Source organism: Marmota flaviventris, chromosome 1 (assembly GCF_047511675.1).
Source record: "Marmota flaviventris isolate mMarFla1 chromosome 1, mMarFla1.hap1, whole genome shotgun sequence".
Classification (NCBI taxonomy): domain Eukaryota; kingdom Metazoa; phylum Chordata; class Mammalia; order Rodentia; family Sciuridae; genus Marmota; species Marmota flaviventris.
Window position 1 is genome coordinate 220657008 of NC_092498.1, and position 13650 is coordinate 220670657.

Here is a 13650-nt window from a genome sequence, read left to right on the forward strand (position 1 = left end):
TGTGGAGAATATTTGGCTGTCCAGGCAGTTGCTCTTGAACAGTATTCATAATTCTCAGTTTACCAGGGTAAGCATGTGGCGCTAAAACTTCCAGGGTCTTCTTGGTGAGTGCTGACAGCAGAATGCTAGACGACACTACCGGGAGTCCTCAGGTGTCTGACAAGAATATGGCCAGCAACTCCTAGGATCCTCTGTGGTGAGAGTTGCAAAGTTTTGATAGACTGCCATACACAGAATCCTTCAGGGCCTGCAGTTCCCAGAAGCCTTTATATTGAGTAGTGACAGTTTGCACTACCCATAACTCTTGTGGACCTGAGGCTCAAAGACCTCTACTATGAGAGCTGTGTGGGAAGAATGACAAACTATGCTATCAGTTACCCTGGGTTGTCTGCCACTCCCAGGAGCCTCTGGGGTGAGGGCACACGGGCAGAATACCAGACTTCAGTGCTCTGAATTCCTGGGGATGCCTGCACCCTGTAACTCTGTAACTCCCAGAAGTTTCTGTGTGAGGGCTGCAATGGTAGAGCACACTATCTATAATCTTCAGGATCCCTGAGAAAGCATGGGGTCTGCAGCTTTTGTGGTCTTCCCAGCAGGGCTGGCAAGCAAAACACTAAACTACATTTTCCAGAATCCTCTAGGGCTGCAGCTCCAGGATCCTCTGTGCTGATCAGAGAAACCCTTAGTCTACATTACCCACAGCCCTCAGGGGTCATGGCTCCTGGAATCCTCTGTGGTAATTGAGCAAGAACACTGCATCACTTTACCCGTATCCTCAGGGGATGCAGCTCTGGAATCCTCTGTGGTAAGTGCAAACCACTGGACTGCTTGCCCACATCTTCTAAGGTCTGTAGCCTCCAAGATTCTCTGCAGTGAACAGGCAAAAACACAGGACTGCATCACCCAGAATCCTCAGGGGACTGTAGCTCTCAGGATCCTCTGTGGTGAGGACTGTAGGCTGAAAACCTAAGTACACTCAGCAGAATCCTTGGGTGGGGTGTTGCCCAGGTGAGTGGGCAGCCTGCAGCTCCCAGAGGCCTGCAGAGTGAAGGCTACTCATGCTGCAGATCAGACTACACTACCCTGAACTCCTGGGGGCTGGCGGCTCCCAGGCACCTGCCCATTGAGAACTTCTTCGGGAAGGTTTGTATTCTGCTACCCAGATTCCTTGGGGTGCCCAGGTAGGCTGTAGTATGCGATCCTTGGAGCTTGATGCTGAGGTCCTCTTTTGTATGATGGGCTGCACTAACCAAAATAATCAATGGTCCACAGTTCTCGAGACCTTTGAGGTCAGGGCTGCCTGAGTGGAACAGACTATACATAATACCCAGAATTCCTGGAGGCTCAGAACTCCAAGGAGCTGCTGGAGTGCGGGCTGCACTAACAACAGCAGACTGCAATGTGCATCATGCTGTGAGGATCATGGGTGCACCTCCGTAGAGGTTCGGCTCCAAGAATCCTCTTTGGTGAAGGATGCAAGGGCAGAAACGCCAGACTGCACTTCCCAGAATCCTCAGGGGTGTCTGTAAGATGGGCTAGTAAGCAGCTCTCAGAAACTTCTGCAATGGGCTGCATTGTAGAGTACTGGACTCTGCTACCCAGAATCCTAGGGGTGTGTGCTTCTTGCAGGTCCTATAGGCTTCTGGGATGAGGGCTGTGTGGAAAGAAATCCAGGCTCCCCTGCCCCAGAATCCCTGGGAGTTCTGATGAATGTGCAGCCTGCAGCTCCCAGAGGCGACTGGGGGCTTGGCCTGAGCTCAGGTTCTCCTTACCTTGATAGTGGCTACCTTGGACTGGGATTTAACTGCTGTTCTTAAAACCCTTGATCCTAAAATGGGGCAGTCCCAGCTCAGTTACTCCATCTTAAAGACCACACTTCCCAAAGGCCTCTGTGGTGGCCAGTTCCTGGCATTCTGCCCTGGGTCGCAGGAGTGAAGCTGGGGCTCCACGTAGCTGCGTTCTCTGCTCACACGGCGCCTGGCTGCAGCAGCACCTGGCACCTTTTGAATATATGCCAAAAAGTGATACAGCTGTATCACACAGCAGTTGTGCATTCAGTTTTTAGGAGGGATCTCCATATTGTTTTCCATCGTATCTGTACTAGTTTACATTCCCACTAAATTGCACATGAGGGTTCCTTTATCTCCACGTCCTTACACCATTTGACATTTTTTTTGTTTTTTGAAAGTGATCGTACTAATCGGGGTAAGACATGACCTCAATGTAGTTATTTGCATTTCCTTGGTGGGATCTCAGGAGGGTGGTCTCCTGGATTCCCTTTTCTTCTCTCCTGAGATGTCACTCCCTGTGATGCCACAGATGACACACACAGACCTAGGCAAGGCAGGAAGAAGGTTGTTGTGTTTTGGTACCAGGGATTGAACCCGGGGGTCAACACCGCAGCCCTTTTCTGTACTTTATTTGGAGACTTGGTCTCACGGCGTTGCTCAGAGCCTGGCTAAGTTGCTGAAGCTGGTGTTAGAACTCATGACCCTCCTGTGTCAGTCGGCCCGAGCGACTGGGATCGCAGGCCTAGGCTCGGGCTGGGACCAGAGCAAGAGGGAGCTCCAATTGCCCACAAGGTCGGGAAGCGCGGCCGCAGGATCCGGCCGCTGCCTTCGGGGGGCGGGACCGCCAGGGGGCGTGGCCAGCGTGGGCGGGGCCTCGGCGGCGCCATCCTGGGTGCCCTCCCGCCTCTTCCGGGGAGGACAGGAGCCTCTTCTTCAGGACGAGCGCGGGAGAATCCTGGCCCAGTGACTTGGTGGGTCACTCTACAGGGAAGGGCGGAACTGCTTCCTCCTCAGAGCCACCTGAGGGGACGCCTGGCTTGGGGACCCTGTGGGTCATGTCCCTAGGGAGAACTGGAGCTCCCTTCTCCTCAGAGCCACCTGAGGGAGACGCCTGGCTTGGGGACCCTGTGGGTCATGTCTAGGGAGACCTGGAGCACACTTCTCCTCAGAGCCACCTGAGGGGACGCCTGGCTTGGGACCCTGTGCGTCATGTCTAGGGAGACCTGGAGCTCCCTTCTCCTCAGAGCCACCTGAGGGAGACGCCTGGCTTGGGGACCCTGTGGGTCATGTCTAGGGAGGCCTGGAGCACACTTCTCCTCAGAGCCACCTGAGGGAGACGCCTGGCTTGGGGACCCTGTGGGTCATGTCTCTAGGGAGACCTGGAGCTCCCTTCTCCTCATAGCCACCTGAGGGAGACGCCTGGCTTGGGGACCCTGTGGGTCATGTCTAGGGAGACCTGGAGCATTCTTCTCCTCAGAGCCACCTGAGGGAGACGCCTGGCTTGGGGACCCTGTGGGTCATGTCTCTAGGGAGACCTGGAGCTCCCTTCTCCTCATAGCCACCTGAGGGAGACGCCTGGCTTGGGGACCCTGTGGGTCATGTCTAGGGAGACCTGGAGCATTCTTCTCCTCAGAGCCACCTGAGGGAGACGCCTGGCTTGGGGACCCTGTGGGTCATGTCTCTAGGGAGACCTGGAGCTCCCTTCTCCTCATAGCCACCTGAGGGAGACGCCTGGCTTGGGGACCCTGTGGGTCATGTCTAGGGAGACCTGGAGCACACTTCTCCTCAGAGCCACCTGAGGGAGACGCCTGGCTTGGGGACCCTGTGGGTCATGTCTCTAGGGAGACCTGGAGCACACTTCTCCTCAGAGCCACCTGAGGGAGACGCCTGGCTTGGGGACCCTGTGGGTCATGTCTCTAGGGAGACCTGGAGCTCCCTTCTCCTCAGAGCCACCTGAGGGAGACGCCTGGCTTGGGGACCCTGTGGGTCATGTCCCTAGGGAGACCTGGAGCACACTTCTCCTCAGAGCCACCTGAGGGAGACGCCTGGCTTGGGGACCCTGTGGGTCATGTCTCTAGGGAGACCTGGAGCACACTTCTCCTCAGAGCCACCTGAGGGAGACGCCTGGCTTGGGGACCCTGTGGGTCATGTCTCTAGGGAGACCTGGAGCATTCTTCTCCTCAGAGCCACCTGAGGGAGACGCCTGGCTTGGGGACCCTGTGGGTCATGTCTCTAGGGAGACCTGGAGCACACTTCTCCTCAGAGCCACCTGAGGGAGACGCCTGGCTTGGGGACCCTGTGGGTCATGTCTCTAGGGAGACCTGGAGCTCCCTTCTCCTCAGAGCCACCTGAGGGAGACGCCTGGCTTGGGGACCCTGTGGGTCATGTCCCTAGGGAGACCTGGAGCACACTTCTCCTCAGAGCCACCTGAGGGAGACGCCTGGCTTGGGGACCCTGTGGGTCATGTCTCTAGGGAGACCTGGAGCTCCCTTCTCCTCAGAGCCACCTGAGGGAGACGCCTGGCTTGGGGACCCTGTGGGTCATGTCCCTAGGGAGACCTGGAGCACACTTCTCCTCAGAGCCACCTGAGGGAGACGCCTGGCTTGGGGACCCTGTGGGTCATGTCTCTAGGGAGACCTGGAGCACACTTCTCCTCAGAGCCACCTGAGGGAGACGCCTGGCTTGGGGACCCTGTGGGTCATGTCTCTAGGGAGACCTGGAGCACACTTCTCCTCAGAGCCACCTGAGGGAGACGCCTGGCTTGGGGACCCTGTGGGTCATGTCTCTAGGGAGACCTGGAGCTCCCTTCTCCTCAGAGCCACCTGAGGGAGACGCCTGGCTTGGGGACCCTGTGGGTCATGTCTCTAGGGAGACCTGGAGCTCCCTTCTCCTCAGAGCCACCTGAGGGAGACGCCTGGCTTGGGGACCCTGTGGGTCATGTCTCTAGGGAGACCTGGAGCACACTTCTCCTCAGAGCCACCTGAGGGAGACGCCTGGCTTGGGGACCCTGTGGGTCATGTCCCTAGGGAGACCTGGAGCACACTTCTCCTCAGAGCCACCTGAGGGAGACGCCTGGCTTGGGGACCCTGTGGGTCATGTCTCTAGGGAGACCTGGAGCACACTTCTCCTCAGAGCCACCTGAGGGAGACGCCTGGCTTGGGGACCCTGTGGGTCATGTCTCTAGGGAGACCTGGAGCACACTTCTCCTCAGAGCCACCTGAGGGAGACGCCTGGCTTGGGGACCCTGTGGGTCATGTGTCTAGGGAGACCTGGAGCACACTTCTCCTCAGAGCCACCTGAGGGAGACGCCTGGCTTGGGGACCCTTGTCATGCATCTCCCTCAGGTGGCTCTGAGGAGAAGTGGGTCATGCCTCCAGGGAGGACTGGATCTCACTGAAGGCAGCCTGGCTGGGAGCCCTACTCTTTCCTTCAGTATTTTTCATTGAGGCTCAATATGTAGCAGCCCCTCCTTAGGCTGTGCCCCTCGTCATCATAACCCAGGGACCCTGTATAGCTTTTAAAGACCTGGCAGGAAGGAAGGAGGCGTGCTGAGGGAGGGTTCTGAGCCTAAGGGGAGGGGGCCCTAGTGCACTCCATTATTTGTTTCCGTAACATTTTAATGATTTATTTTATCTTTCAGTGTTAATGTAGTAGGAAAATATTGAAAAATTCAAAAGTACATGTGTTAAGCCCACTAAATTATTTAGGTTCAAATTGATTATTTATAACAAACTTATTAAATTATATTTAATTTATTAAGAATTTATTCCATGGCATCTATGGAACTAAACTCATTAACCACATTTTTCTTTGGCTGAGAAAGTCAGAGTTTCATTGGCAGTACATGTATCTTTTTTTTTTAATTTTTTAGTTGTAGTTGGACACAGTACCTTTATTTTACATATGTATTTTTATGTGGTGCTGATGATTGAACTCAGCGCCTTGCACGTGCTAGGTGAGTGCTCTACTGCTGATCCACAACCCCAGCCCCATATGTCTCCTTTTCCCTCTTTTAAAAAATGCTTGTATTAGTGCATTTAGTTATACATATTAGTGGGGTCCATATTGACAAAAGCAGACATACATGGAATATAATTTTGTTCATTTCATCCCCAGTGCTTCTACTTTCTTCTTTTCCTCCCTCCCCTACTCCCCCTCCTCCATTGGTCTTTCTCTATTTATTTATTGTTTTACTAAATTGGTGCTTTATAGATATGCACGAAGGCAGAGTTCACTGTTTTATTCATATATGTACATACATCCTTTGGTCAATTTTGTTCCTCAGTTTCTCCCTTTTCTATCCCTCCTTTCTCCCTCTCTACTGCCTTCTATTCCACTGACCTCCCTTTTATCTTCATGGGATCACCCCCTTTTATATTTCCTTATTTCTCTCTAGTTTCTGCATATGAGATAAAGCATTTGACACTTGACTTTCTGAGTCTGGCTTATTTCATTTAGCATGATGTTCTCTAGTTTCATTTATTTACCAGCAAATGTGATAATTTCATTATTCTTTGTGGCTAAGTTGTTGTGTATTTATATCATATTTTATTTATCCATTGTCTGTTGATAGCCACCTGGGCTGGTTCCATAGCTTGGCTGTTATGAATTGTGGTGCTGTAAATATTGATGCGGCTGTATCTATCCTGTGTTGATTTTAGTTCTTTTGGATAAATACCAAGGAGTGGGACAGCTGGGTCATATGGTAGTACATTCCTAGTTTGTGCGGAATTTCTACACTGCCCTCCAGAGTAGTTGCACTAGGCTGCAGTCCCACCAACAGTGTGTGAGTGTGCCTTTCCCCACATCCATGCCAGAGATTGTAATTAGTTGTGATCTTGATGTTTGCCATTCTGACTGGAGTCAGATAAAATCTCAAGGTAGTTTTGATTTGCATTTTCCTGATTGCTGAGGATGTTGATTTTTTTCACATATTTGTTGAATTCTTTTGAGAAATGTCTGCTTAGTTCTTTTGTCCATTTTTAATTGAGTTATTAATTTTTTGGTGTTGTTTTGAGTTTTTATATTTTGGATATTAATCCCCTGTTGGAAGAGTAACTGGCAAAATTTTTCTCCCATTCTGTAGGCTCTCCCTTCCCTTTGTTTCCCCTTGCCTAATCCAACATAACTCTATTCTTCCCTAGCGCTGCCCTCCCCAACATTATGAATTAGCATCTGCATATCAGAGAAAACATTGGCCTTTGATTTTTTGGAATTGGTTTATTTCACTTAGGATGATATTCTCCAGCTCCATTCATTTACCATCAAATGCCATCATTTCATTCATCTTTAAGGCTAAATAATTGTAATACTGTGGGTTGAGCCCAGGACTTCATGCATCCTAGGTAAGTGCTCTACTACTGAGCAACACCCTCAGTTCTTTTTTTATTTTGAGACATGGTCATGCTAAATTGCCCAAGCCAGCCTCAAACTTGTAATCCTTCTGCCTCAGTCTCCCTAGTAGCTGGGGTTACATGCATGGGTCACCTTGCCTGGTTCCTCTCCTCTTTCAGCATTATGTAGTGAATATTTTCCACTTCCCCAGCACCTTAAGGCAACTGAAACAGAGCGGGTAGTTGTGGCAAGTGGCCTAGGGACTATGGATTCAGGGTGGCTGCACAATGGTGGATGGCGAGTTAGGCAGGCTGCCACTGCCTCTGCCCAGCTTCATCCTCAGTTTCGCCTGGGAGGGATGTAGGGATAGAAGACTGGCGCTTGAGCTGCTCTGAGCTAGTGATGACCAATGCCACTACTACTTACCATCCTGGTCCCTCCTGACCTTCCTCCAGACCCCACCCCACTGGGCTAGGATGAATAGCCTCCCCTGCTGCCACATCTCGGTATGCCAATTGGCAGTATGTTTTTAATGGCACACAAAATAATGTGTATTATGTAAAAATTGACATAAGGCATTGGATGAAATATCTTAACTGTATCAGGCTTTGATATACCATAAAATAAATTTAGGAAAGTCACCTATTTCTTTTTTCTCTAGATTATGAGCATTTGAAGTAAAATCAGGATTTTGTTAAAGGTCAGGTAACACTCAGCTGTGAGCCCCACGATCCTGGAGTCTTTTCCAGTGGAATAGTAAGCACCAATCTAAGCATGCCTATGCTAATTGATTGACTTATAGTTTCCTTAATTTAAAGTCATTTTGCACTGTCCGTATTTACTAGGAAATCCTCCATGTCCTACAGCTTTCAGTTCTATGCAGTAGTTTTCTCCTATTCAACTTTTAAATTTTTGTCTTTCTAGTTTTCTACAGAATTCTTAATCCTGTGAACTTCTGCTGCTGTTCATCAGCAATATTTTAAAAACATACTTTTAACTTACTTTAAAAATTTTTTTTAAATTGTTGATGGACCTCATTTTATTCTTTTGTCTGTATGTGGTGCTGAGAATCAAACCCAGTGCCTCACACATGTGAGGCAAGTGCTTCACTACTGAGCCACAGCCCAGCTCAGCTTACTTTGTTTTTGATTGAGAGAATTGTCTTGTTGGAAAATTCTTATGATAATGTTTGATTATTTTAGTTAATTTCTACTTATTAAGATGTCCTTGAGGGTTGGATGTACAGCTCTATGGCAGAGCACTTGCATAGCAAGTGAGAGGCCCTGGGTTCCATGTTCCATCCCAGCACCCACAAAGAAGATGTCTTTGACAGGACTTAAATGACAGAGATATTCAGAGATATCATAAAAAAAAGCAGGTATCTGCATGTACACACAGCACCGCAATACCACTTCCAAATTTGGATAAAAGTATTCTAAGCAAAAATTTCAAATCAGTTTTAGAAGATAGAAACAGGATGGTGATATTTTAAATGTCAACTATTGACATTGCATGAAACCACTGTAGATGAAATCTCATGAGGTCTCAAATCACTACAATATAAAAGAGAAAAGTCAGTAGCTGCTTTTAATGATTCAGATACATTTACTGAAAAAAAAAACCCAGACTATTTTATCTTATTTTTTGGTACTGGGAATCTACCAGGGGTACTTTACCACCGAGGTATACCCTCAGCTTCCCCGCTTTTTTTTTTTCAAAAAAATTTTTTTTAATATTTATTTTTTAGTTCTCAGCGGACACAACATCTTTGTATGTGGTGCTGAGGATCGAACCCAGGCCGCACGCATGCCAGGCGAGCGTGCTACCGCTTGAGCCACATCCCCAGTCCCTTAAAAAATTTTTAGTTGTCAGTGGACTTTTATTTCTCATTTGTTTATATGCCATGCGGAGAATCAGATCCAGTGCCTCACACATGCAAGTCAAGTGTTCTACCACTGAGCTACAACTCCAGCCCACTCTCAGCTCTTTTTATTTTTTGAGATGTATCTCACTAAGTTGCTGAGGATCTCCCAAAGTTACCGAGGCTGGCCTTGAACTTGTGATCTTCCTATCTCAGCCTCCTGAGTTACTGGGGTATAATTACAGGCATGTAATTATACATGCACCTTGCTAAACTCTTTTAAACAGACATTTTATTTTTTTTATTTTTCAAATTTGGAAAGCTTATCTCTATGTCGTATTAAAGTTTTACATTCACCTGAAAGTTCTTATTCCTTGCAAGCAAAGGGATGGGCCTTCTAATGAGCATGATGCTTCATATATTGTCAGGAATTATTGCTGGAGAACTCTATTAAGTGTTTTGTCTCTGTTCCAAACATCATTTAAAAATGTAAAGTTGTGCTTTTGATTTTGGAAATTTGAATTTCTTCTTTTGATTATGTATTTATTAGTACTTGGGGTATTTCATGTGGGAAGTGCTATGATAGCATTTTATTCTAATGTCAGTACCCCTGTGTACTTATAGAGTGGCTTTTAGAATAGAGTTGAGTATATCTTATATCTGTTGGATTAATTAGAAAAGTACATACATTTTTGTTATATTTAAAGCCTTATCATATTTGAATGAGTAGAGGCAGAGGTTAGATATGAGCTAAATTAAGTGCAGGTTTTATTTAATAATTTTAGGGAGGTTGACATAATGACTTCTACCCTGTTCTACACCTGCCATGGTTGTCTATGATCAGATATCTAGCCTGGAGAATTTTTTGCACTGGGGATTGAACTCAGGGCCTTGAAAATGCTAGGAAAACAGTGAGATACATACATCCTCAGTCCTTTTAAAATTCATTTTTTTGAGACAGGGTCTTGCTAAATTGCCCAGGAGGCCCTCAAATTTGTGATCTTCTGGCCTTAGCCTCCCAAGTAGCTGGGGTAATTGGCCTGTGTAAAAGTGCCTGGTGTGTTCTGGAGGATTTTATGTCAGCATCACATGTTTCCAATGTATGATAATTTCCTAAGCTATATTATATCCATTTTTATTTTTTGAACAGTCAATAAAGACTTTTTTGTTATTTTGGTGGTGTGTGTAATGTGAACATGCTTTGTGATGTGACACTGCTGATCATGATAGTCTAGTTATATTATATAATCCACTGTATGTAGAGTATTTTTATTCTGAGAGTCTCAGCTATGTTTCAGGCCCAACGTGTTTTCCTAAGAGCAGTAATTATTCATTTTCTTTTTATTACATAAAAATTTACATGCTGGGGTTTGAACCCAGGGTCTCCTGCATGCTGGGCAAGTGCTATTCCACTGAGCCACATCCCCAGCCCCACAGACCCCATTAGTTATCATTAGCTTAACAACTAGATAGATGTGATAATAAAATCACTTAGAAATTTAACTGAATTTGGAACAATTCGGGAGTTTAGACATCTGATAGCTCCATGTGATTCCTAGAAGGTACAGTATTTTCTCAGATATAGCAACATCTAAGGGCACTCCTGGACTGACTGCCACCTGTGCTTCTCTGGGCTCATGATTTCCTGCAGAACATAATGGAAGAGATGGGTGCTGGTGTCCTTTTAAACTCTTCTGCTCAGAAGCTGTCTCTTATCATGGTCACCAATCCTGTTTCATTTTTCTTTTCTTTGACTATTTGTCCCATTGGCAAATATTTGATTATATTACTGCAAAGGGTACAGAAACAAAATGAAGACAAGGATTCTTTGGGATAAGTAGCTCAGTTACAGTGAGTAGTTTGCCATTGGAACATATATTCTTTTTTTTTTTTACAAAGTCACTCTTTTGAGAAGTTCAACAATGTGTTGAAATATAGTCTCTAAGGTGTTAATTTTTTTTCTCTAGTCTAAAGTGATCAAGTTTTTAGAAGGGGAACCCAGGTCTTAGTGACAGCATAAAAATAAAATAATTTTACACCTGTGTGTTATTATTCAACATAAAATCTGTAAAAGAGTCACTTATCTTGAATTATATATTAGTTTGAGTTGTTTAGTTTTTATATTATGACCCATTTTTAAACAATACCTTTATTTTATTAGTTTATTTATTTATCTTTTTATGTGGTACCCAGGAATCGAACCCAGTGCCTCGTGCATGCTAGGCAAGTGCTCTACCACTGAGCCACAACCCCGCCCACTCCCATTTCTTTTTTATTCATGATGAAATATAGAACTAGCCAAGAATGTCAGTTACCAGTAATAAATAATTAAATAAGTAGGTGTTCGACATAATACAGCCATGTCTTAAGGTTTTATTTTAGGTAGTTTTTTCTTTACACAGAAATTGCAAAGAAAGTACAGAGATTTTCCAGGTAGACTGTGTTTTCCCTTGTTTTGACTTAGGTGAGCTATCTCTAAAATGTAAACATCTAAGACCATTTGTCATGAAGAACAAATACTGGTATGCTACAATTAACTGAAGTCCTATTTTCTTTGGATTCTCAGTTCTGCCTCTTCCTGTTCTGGGACCCCATTCAGGACCCCACATGACATTCAGTCCATGTCTTTATAGATTCCTCTTGAGAGTGAACAGTTTCTCTGACCTTCCTTGTTCCGATGTCATTGACAATATTGAGAAGGATCTGTTAGGTATTTTTAAGACTGGGATTTACGTTTTTCTCATATTTATGTTTTTCTCATATTTAGGTCTGGGGGAAGCAGGTTACAGGGGTGGAGAGCTGCTCTGCCATCTCAGGCCCTCAAGGTAAATTGTCATTTTACATTGACTGTGCTCACCTGGCTGAGGAAGTGCTTTTCAGGCTTCTCACTGTGAAGTTATTGTTCTCTGCATGTCCACATTGTTTGTATTCTTCTGGAGGAAGTCACTACACAGAGCCCACATTTAAGGAACAGGGAGTTAGCGCTACCTTCTTGATGACTGTGTCCGCCTCAGTTACCTGGAATTCTTCTGAACAAGAAGTTTCAAGTCAACTCTGTTTGTTCATCTATTCAGTCATTTATTTGTCTCACTGTAGACATTGGATAGTTAAGCTGTTGTTCATTATTCCATTCTCTAGAATTTTGTTTTTCAATCTATTCCTGCTTTAGCCATTAGGAGTTCTTTCCATTGGGAGCTCTTTCCATTGTCTCCTATTGCCCTTTAACATATTTTCCGTTTTTTGTCCCAAAGTCCTTTCTTTCTGACCCTTGAAGATAACCCTGACTCAGTCCTAGTGTCAACCACATCTTCAAAGAGCCCTGGATCCTTTTATTAGAAAGTGATATTAAAATCTTTCATCTGGCAACTAAATGTACTCATTGCACCTTGACCCTCATAACTGACAACACAAAGAATATATGTGTTCTAATCTACACACAGCCACTAATTATAGCTATGTTTATGTGGGACCACCTGTGTATGTATTAAGCTAAGCCTGAGTTTATACTGATTTGCATTCAGTGGATTTTGATCTATTATGATCACTTTGCCATCACCCCTTACTTCTATGTACTTTCTCACCCCAGCAGTGAGAAACCTGGCTCCTAGTTTCTGTCATGTTCCATTATGAACAATGAATTCATTCTTGTTCCAGATTACAGATTGTGACAAAATAAGAAATACACATTTCACTTCTGCCTCCAGTTCCTGGTGCAGATTCCCCAAATCCTCATATTTCCTGAGTGATAGGGGTGGTAGGAACATCTTTTGTGCTAACATTTGTTCTGTGACCATGTTTTCTTTCTTGAGGCTCCTGTATCTTGCAGAATGTTTCAGCTGATAGGAGGTCTTTTGCCTTAATAAGGACTCTTGGTGGGTCTCTAGAGCAGTGTCAGGATTAAGGATGGTCTTGGGGAAGACCAAGCACTGACGAAAATCTGGCAACTTTCAGTTCCCCACCTAATCTAGGGAAAGAAGCTGGAGATTGAAGTAATAACCCATCAGGCCTAAATGATTAAATCTCCACAATGTCTGTATAAGAAGTGGTTCAGGGAGTTTTGAGTTGCTGAACACCTCCATGCATAGGGAGGGTGGTATACCACAACTCCATGTAGACAGAATTTCCTGCACTTGGGACCCTCCTGGACCTCATCCTGTGCATCTCTTCATCTGAATATAATTTTGACTTTTCTATAATGTCATAAAATGTGGGCTATACAGTGTGTAGCCCCTTCAGCCTGGCTTATTTCACTTAGTGCATCAGGTAGGATTTATCTATGTCTTTGTGTAGGTTGGCAGTGCATTCCTTTTTATTCTGTGTTGGTTGTGCATTCAGCTATGGAAGGACATTCTGACTTATGATCTGATCAGCATTAGTAGAGCTGCTGAGCATAATTACATGCTCATTTTGTTTGGACATGTTTTTTCAAAGCATTTGTCTAAATGCAGATAATTCATAGGCACACTGTTGGGTGACAGAGTAGACTTGATTTGCTTTGGAAAGAACTGGCCACTGTCTTTCAAAGGGGCTGTGACACATGTTCTTCCAGCATTGCCTGAGAGTGTTGGAGTCCTGCATCCTGCAGGTGTTGATGCGCTGCCACTTTTTTAGCAGTTATGATAGTTGTAGCTTGCTATCTCACTATTGTTTTAATTTATGATTCCC